We start from the raw sequence: 7259 nt of genomic DNA on the forward strand, positions 1-7259 counted from the left end.
TCCAGTAGCCAGAAGAAGTCCAACTGAAATGTTTGGTTGTGCAACTTCATCCAACAGATGCTGGTATCAGCCGCCGCCATAAGTACCCGGTATCTTGAACTAATGCAATACCTGGTATCGGTACTTGCCCATCCCTAATGAGAACACAGAAATGATTGTGAGTCATGTCAAAAACCTTTTAAACTAGACTAAGTGCAATTTATGGAGAAATTGCGTGAGAATGCTGAAAGCTGAATGCTAATAGCTGAATGCTAAGATTTGAATGCACGTGGAATGCTTATGAAGTAAATAAATTATGAAATTATGACCTCCTGGTTACTGCACTTTACCAACTGTGCCACGAGCAGTGTAAGACACCTGGTAATGATGATAAGTTATATGTATGGAAGTGGGCGTGGAAAGTGATACTTACAAAAAGTTCAACGTCTGTCCCATTGAAAATGAATGGGGAAAAGTTGATATTGCAAGTTAAATTGTGCAAATACTGTAAGTAATGTGGAATCAAATGATATATACCCCGTGTGGTGTGAAGTTTTGAAGCTAGTTGAGATTTGAACAGTGTAAATTGGAAGTATTATGTGGGAGTTGTTAGGCGTCAAAAAAGTATCACAACAACTTTTAATTGTGGGAATGCTTCAGCATTCCCGCAATTAGAATGACAAAAACATGCATATTTTTACATTCATTTAACGTGTGATTAAGTCTTGAAAGAGACTGTATTTTCATTAGTATGTCAAACATCAAGTAAGTGTTCTTGATGGAGTCCAAATTAGGAATCAAATTTGACCACAATCCTCAATTAAGCGTTACCATAATATTTAGCCTCCTTGATATAAAACAACATATTAAATAGTCATGGCTCCTCACAATCAGCCAGTGAAAACTTGTTTGGATTTCAATTAATTCTTGTAGAAGAGTACATTTGAAGACATTTGAGCGAGTGGGAAAGGAGGAGGAAAAGGAAGATTGACAAAAATCCGGGAAACAAAATAGGTGGCAGTTGCACAGCGGGTCGAAGTAATGACTTGATGTAAAGGCCACAAACAGAACGCTTGCTGTTGCTGAAAAATCAAATCTGTCAGCAATTAGAAACCGGCTTAGCTGCACTTGTCAGTGGACAATGGAGCGACAGAAGAGGCGGTTAGCAATTATTAGAGCTGATAGAGTACCTTTATCTAAACAGCAGGTTAGTTGCCCAATCTCCTCCTTTGTCACTTGTTGCACATGTGAAAGGGGCACCACTTAATCCGAATAGTGTTCCTTGCGGTATTATACCCGCTCCAATAAGTGGAGAGTGCTGCTTTTGGGGACAATGGTCCAATAATCCAGGGGTTGATCTCATGCTCCTGCTATGTTTCCTCCACTTGAAGCACTGATCAGGATCCCTTACGTTTGAAGGCATTTAGGAAAAGGAGGCGTCGACTCCAACGTGTACTCACTATCAAGGCATCGTGCTCCTTGAAGGGATTCGAGATGTGTGGGTCTTATTTTCATTCAAAGACCTTTTTGCAAAAACAGCGGGTGCACAGGAATACGTCTCATCTTGGGAACTAATGAATAACTTCCTGAAATGACATTTAGAATGTAAATTTCAAGTTTCATGATTTAAAAAGTAGGAAAATCAGTCTAATAATGTTTGTAATTTATATAATCAATATTAGAAGTGTTTTGGCAAACGGTAGCAGTACTATGCATCTTTAACATGTTATATTTTCCTCGCAGTTTGCTACAAAATGTAAACACTACCCGAGCTGTTAATTGCCAGGTGCTACAGTTTTACATCAGGCAGCAAACATCATTTGTTTGACAAAGCCAGCGCAAGGCGAGACATGAGGAGTGACTACAAACTGCCAGATAAGTAAAGTGGATTTGAATGCAAGAAAAAATTGGTACTATCAATTAATGACAAACTGCAAATGGAATTTGCAGATGAGGTGAATTTGTTGAATTAATGACGCGCGTATTTATAATGTTTCCGAGAAAGTTAAAAGCAGAGCGACAAATGCACAGAATCAGCGATAAATCGCTTGCTGACACTGGCAAAAAATAAAAAATAAATCAAACATTGTCAATAATTGTTAAAGAAATTAGTTCGGGCTCTCTGTTGTAGCAGTTCAATTAAAATTTAAATTGAAAATCTTATTAATAATGTTTCAACTAACTTTTAGGGGAGAAATAATGTATTTGGAGCGTCAGCCAAGATAAAACTAAACTACAAGTGATTAATACGGAATATAAACATTGTTCATTTGCCTATGTGGGGCTCCTGAAATTGCCTGATGAGATGAATATTGTTTTTAGCAATTTTAGGTTTAATAAAATAGGTCAGTCGATGTTGTGAACACACATACACAAACACGCACAATAGCCCTCCACAGTTCTTGGCATCTTCCTCTTAAATCACAAAAAGGGCATTTGAGAAGAAGAACGCAGAGGCGTCCTAAGTATTTATGTTCCAGATGTAAGAATTATGAAATACAGTAAATTGTGTTGTCATAGATGCATATAAATCACTCAAAGCAGATTTGTAAAGATTAAACTGTTACATAAATTACATATAGGCCTACATATGTATATTTTTTTTTAGAAATTTGATTTGATGCCGTCTGCAGAAAGCAAGTACACATTCAGACTCATTAACATCATTTTTGAAGTTAATTATTTGTTTCCCTTTCAGCATGTGCTCTCTAAGTTGCATCACGCTCGTGCAGCTGAGCACATGCGGACCACGTTTGTATTTATTGCGACCCTAAACCTCCCTCCCATCATTAGTCATGAAAAAAAATCTATTCATGCGAATTTGTGATGAAGAAAAATAAATGTAACACCGTTTAGACCTTGATTTTGAACAAAACACATCATGCCTGATTGGACGTTTTGTCGAGGAGAATTGGTGGTCACGGAGAGCACATGAGGAACATTGTTTCTTTCCGTCAGAATGCTTTCACAGCTTAAACAAATTTATTAAGATTTTTTTTTTGATTGACAGGAGCGCTTTCTCCCACAATGTCTTCTTTTTGCTCTCACATTCCTCATTAGCAGCTGTGCAGCGTTTTGAACGAGATGAAGGCTAAAACTTGTTCCACTACACGCACACGCATGAACGCGCCGACTCAAACAAGGTGAACTTTTATACAAGCTTGAATGTGCTACTCATGACATATTTCAGAAGTGTTATTTTGTGTCACTGAGAGTTGTGTAAATGAGGTAAGCAATCACAACAGTTGTTCAATAGGGTTTTATGGGTATTTTTTGTTTCAAAAAAGTTTTTTTTTTTTTTTTTTAACAATAATTTGTTATATAAAATACCACTACTCTATACATGGCACTCTGATCAATATTGTGTTTGTGGAATATGAGTTAAGTAGCAAAATCCACCCATTTTCATTCATCTCATTTTGCCACTTGCTGTCGACTAAAAATGGCATCACAGTGTCTCAGGGTTCAACAACCAATCACGGCTCAGCTTGCAAACGTCATGTGACCAAACTCAGAACAAAGGCGAGTCACGAATGGTTGTTACCTAAACAACTATGATTCATGTGATTCTGTGACGTCATTTTCAGTTGACCTCAAGTGGCAAAATGGCCGCCCACTGAGATGGATAAAAATGGGTGGATTCTGCTGCTTAAAGGGATACTTCACTTATTTAGCCCATTATAGCAATAAAAATTAAATATTTTGTTTGTAATTAATTTGATACTTTCATTATTTTTCACGTACAAATAGTAACTTTTAAAACGCATTCTTCAACTTGCTGTCGACTGAAAATGACATCACAAGGGGCTCAGGTCACCAATCACAGCTCAGTTTGTGAATGTCACATGACCAAACCTAGAAAACAGGTAATCTGTGATTGGTGACCTGAGCCCTTGTGATGTCATTTTCACTCGGCAGCAAGTTGAAAAATGTGTTTTTAAAGGGAATAATTGTACATGAAAAATAATGAAAATATCAAATTTATTATAGGTAAAATATTAATGTTTGACTGCCAAAAATGGCTAAATAAGTAAAGTATCCTTTTAATTCATATTCCGCAATATTAAACACAATGCTGTGTTTAGAGATAGTGGGTGTGTATCAGGGTTATTGCAGTTTTAATTAGTTTTCAGAGTGGTTCTGTTAGTTTTTATTAATTTTGCTATTTAATAAATGCTTAGTTTTGTTAGTTTCAGTATTAGTTTTTTAATAGAAATGTGTGTCACTTGTGCACAATATTTAAAAAACACAATGGGAGCGATGTCATTTGAAGGTGCTTTTCTATTGGCTGCTGCTAGATGACATCACTTCTGTTAATATCAAAATAAATCTACTTAAAATCACATTTAAATTCATCCCCAAAGGCTCATGCATTAAATTAATTACCAAAGACTAAAACGAAGGGCATTTTTGCTATAATTATAGTTAGTTTTGTAAACATAAAATGTAGTTTCAGTTAGTTTTCATTTTTTTAGAAAGCATTTTTATTTTTATTGTATTGCATTAATAATTATTTTTTTTAATTTTAGTTTTAATTTTTTTCCTTAGTTTTAGTGAACTAAACTGAACTTGTGTGTATACAACAAGGCTGTTGTAAAAAAACATTTGATGGTTGACACCAAAATTCACAATTTTTCACAATAATATGTTCTATGCAGCCCCACTAGTCTAAATATGGTATTCTGGTTAATAATGTGTCAGTGGAATATCAGTTAAGGAGCAAAATCCAACCGTTTTTATCCATCTCAGAGGGCGGCCATTTTGCCACTTGCTGTCGACCGAAGATGACATCGCAGTTGCTCGGATCTCAGGTAACAACCAATCACAACGCAGCTTCAGAAAACAGGTGAGCTCTCGTTGGTTGTTGCCTGAGTAACTGTGATGCCATCTTCAGTCAACAGTAAGTGGCAAAATGGTCGCCCACTGAGGTGGATAAAACAGCTGGATTTTGCTTCATAACTCATATTCCAAAAATTTTATATTAATCAGAATGTCACGTTTAGACTAGTGAGGTCACATACAACATATTATTGTCAAGAAATGGAAAAAAAGAAAAGAAAAAGAGTTTAAACTAAAATCAATTGGGACTTTAATCATATGCAAATATAACACACGCAAAAAAAGTAGAACAGGAAATTCCAGCCAGATTCCTAAAATGAAAATGATGTTCACTTGACTATCTGGCGATACGTTCTTCAGGTTTCCCAGCAGTGAGTGAGTCAGAGGCGCAGTGGAGGTCTGTGCAGGTGGCATGGTTGCAGAGCCCGCCGGGGGTTTTCAGCTCCCACTACCACCGCCCCCACTCTTCTCCACAGGTGCTTATTAGCACATATGAGCTGCCACATGTTCCCGGCTCAGCCACCGCCCGAGGGTGCAAAATCAGTCTTGGCCCATAATCTTCACAACCTGACCAGGCCCTCGCTCCCACTAACAGGGGCACATGGCGGAGCGTTTATGCGCTTGAGCAGAAGGTATTACTCTTGTGATTTCTTTTCTTCTCGCTGAACTGTTGGACCTTCCCAAGCATCCTTTGTTTTGTTTCCGTGTTTGCAGTTTAAGGTCAAAATGGCAAGTGATATGGATGCACACGACACTGTCAGGTCGGGCAACTGCGCTCAAAGGCAAAGCGATTACAGTTGTTGTAGATTATCTGCAAACAGATATCAAACACCTTGGCTGAAATGTTTTACACCTGGTCAGCATGACAGAAACTCATTGTCATCTTAACAGCCTCCCCAATTCTGAGTCATGTGAATGGTTCAGCTGTGTGTATATGTGAGGGTGTGTGCGTAGGTAGGGGGTGCTCTGCTAGATGGGATCTGTCCATGTTTGAAGTGAGCATATGGTCGTCGCATTTGCATTTAATGCCATTCAGATTACTTGTTTTAAACTCGTGCTAAACACCTCACTCGTTTGGGCTAATTTGATGAGGTCATGGTATGACCTCGTGACCTTCCTCTCTCCATGTTCTCTAAGTGAAACCAGCTGAGTCACAGAGCAATGGAAGGCGAGGGAGGGAAGGGTGTCCTGGCTGGATTGGACCAATAACGGACGAGCTTCGCAAAGCCGTCAGGCACGACTCTGAACAGTAAACTGAATGCTTGAACCTGACAGAAGTTCATTTTCATTTCATTCATTCATTTGATGCATTAAAAAAAAACATCATTCCCAACATCATATATATATATATATATATATATATATATATATATATATATATATATATATATATATATATATATATATATATATATATATATATATATTAGGGATATAACGATATCCAAACATCACGATACAATATTATCACGATATGAAGGCCACGATACGATAATTATCACTAGATTGTGGGGAGGATGGTGACATAAAAAAGTCACCATAGTGTAAAAAAAAATAAAAAATAACTCATACTAAAAAAAAATATTGTGCTTGTACAGCAATGAAAAATATTATAAAAATATTATAAATGCTATATATAAAACATGAATATAATATATGTATTGAGGCACTTACTCCACATATTGACTCGGCTCACAAGCATATTACATTCCTCTTCATCTGACCATTAGCGTGGATTTTAAACATAAAAGGGCCAAAACATACCTTGTGAAAATTAAATGGCACTAAAAAAAAACAACTAGCCACCAGGGGGTGCTAGAACTGCACAAATGGAAATCAACTGACTATTTTAAACAAATGTGCTGCTTTTAATATCGTGACACCACGGCGACGATATATATTGTGGGAGATTTAATATTGCGATATCACCATATTGCCGGTATTGTTACATCCCTAATATATATATATATATATATATATATATATATATATATATATATATATATATATATATATATATATATATATATATATATATATATATATACACACACACACTCACACATCAGGAAAAATTACTCTACTGGTTCCTCTCTGATAAAATGCTGCCCTTGCTCCAGTCCACACACACAGACACAAACTTCCTCCACTCAACATGAAAGGCAGTCCAAAGGAATATAAAAGCCCTCTTATGGAATGTTAGTGAGGCCCGTTGACGAGCGGATCCACAGCAGCAAACCAGCTCCTTTCTACTGCTGTAGACTTGAGTGTTGACCAGCCTCCAGAGAGGAGTCCCGTATGGTCTGAGAGGCTACATTTTCCTAACCTCCAAGGCCACCGCCGCGGAGGCGCCTCAAGAGAGCCTCTTTCGTGTCAAAGGGGGGAAGCCATTGAACTGGAGAACGGCCCCTGGCTTTTGATCAGTTCGCAAGTTACAGTTT

This window comes from Festucalex cinctus, chromosome 14 (assembly GCF_051991245.1).
Source record: "Festucalex cinctus isolate MCC-2025b chromosome 14, RoL_Fcin_1.0, whole genome shotgun sequence".
Taxonomy (NCBI): domain Eukaryota; kingdom Metazoa; phylum Chordata; class Actinopteri; order Syngnathiformes; family Syngnathidae; genus Festucalex; species Festucalex cinctus.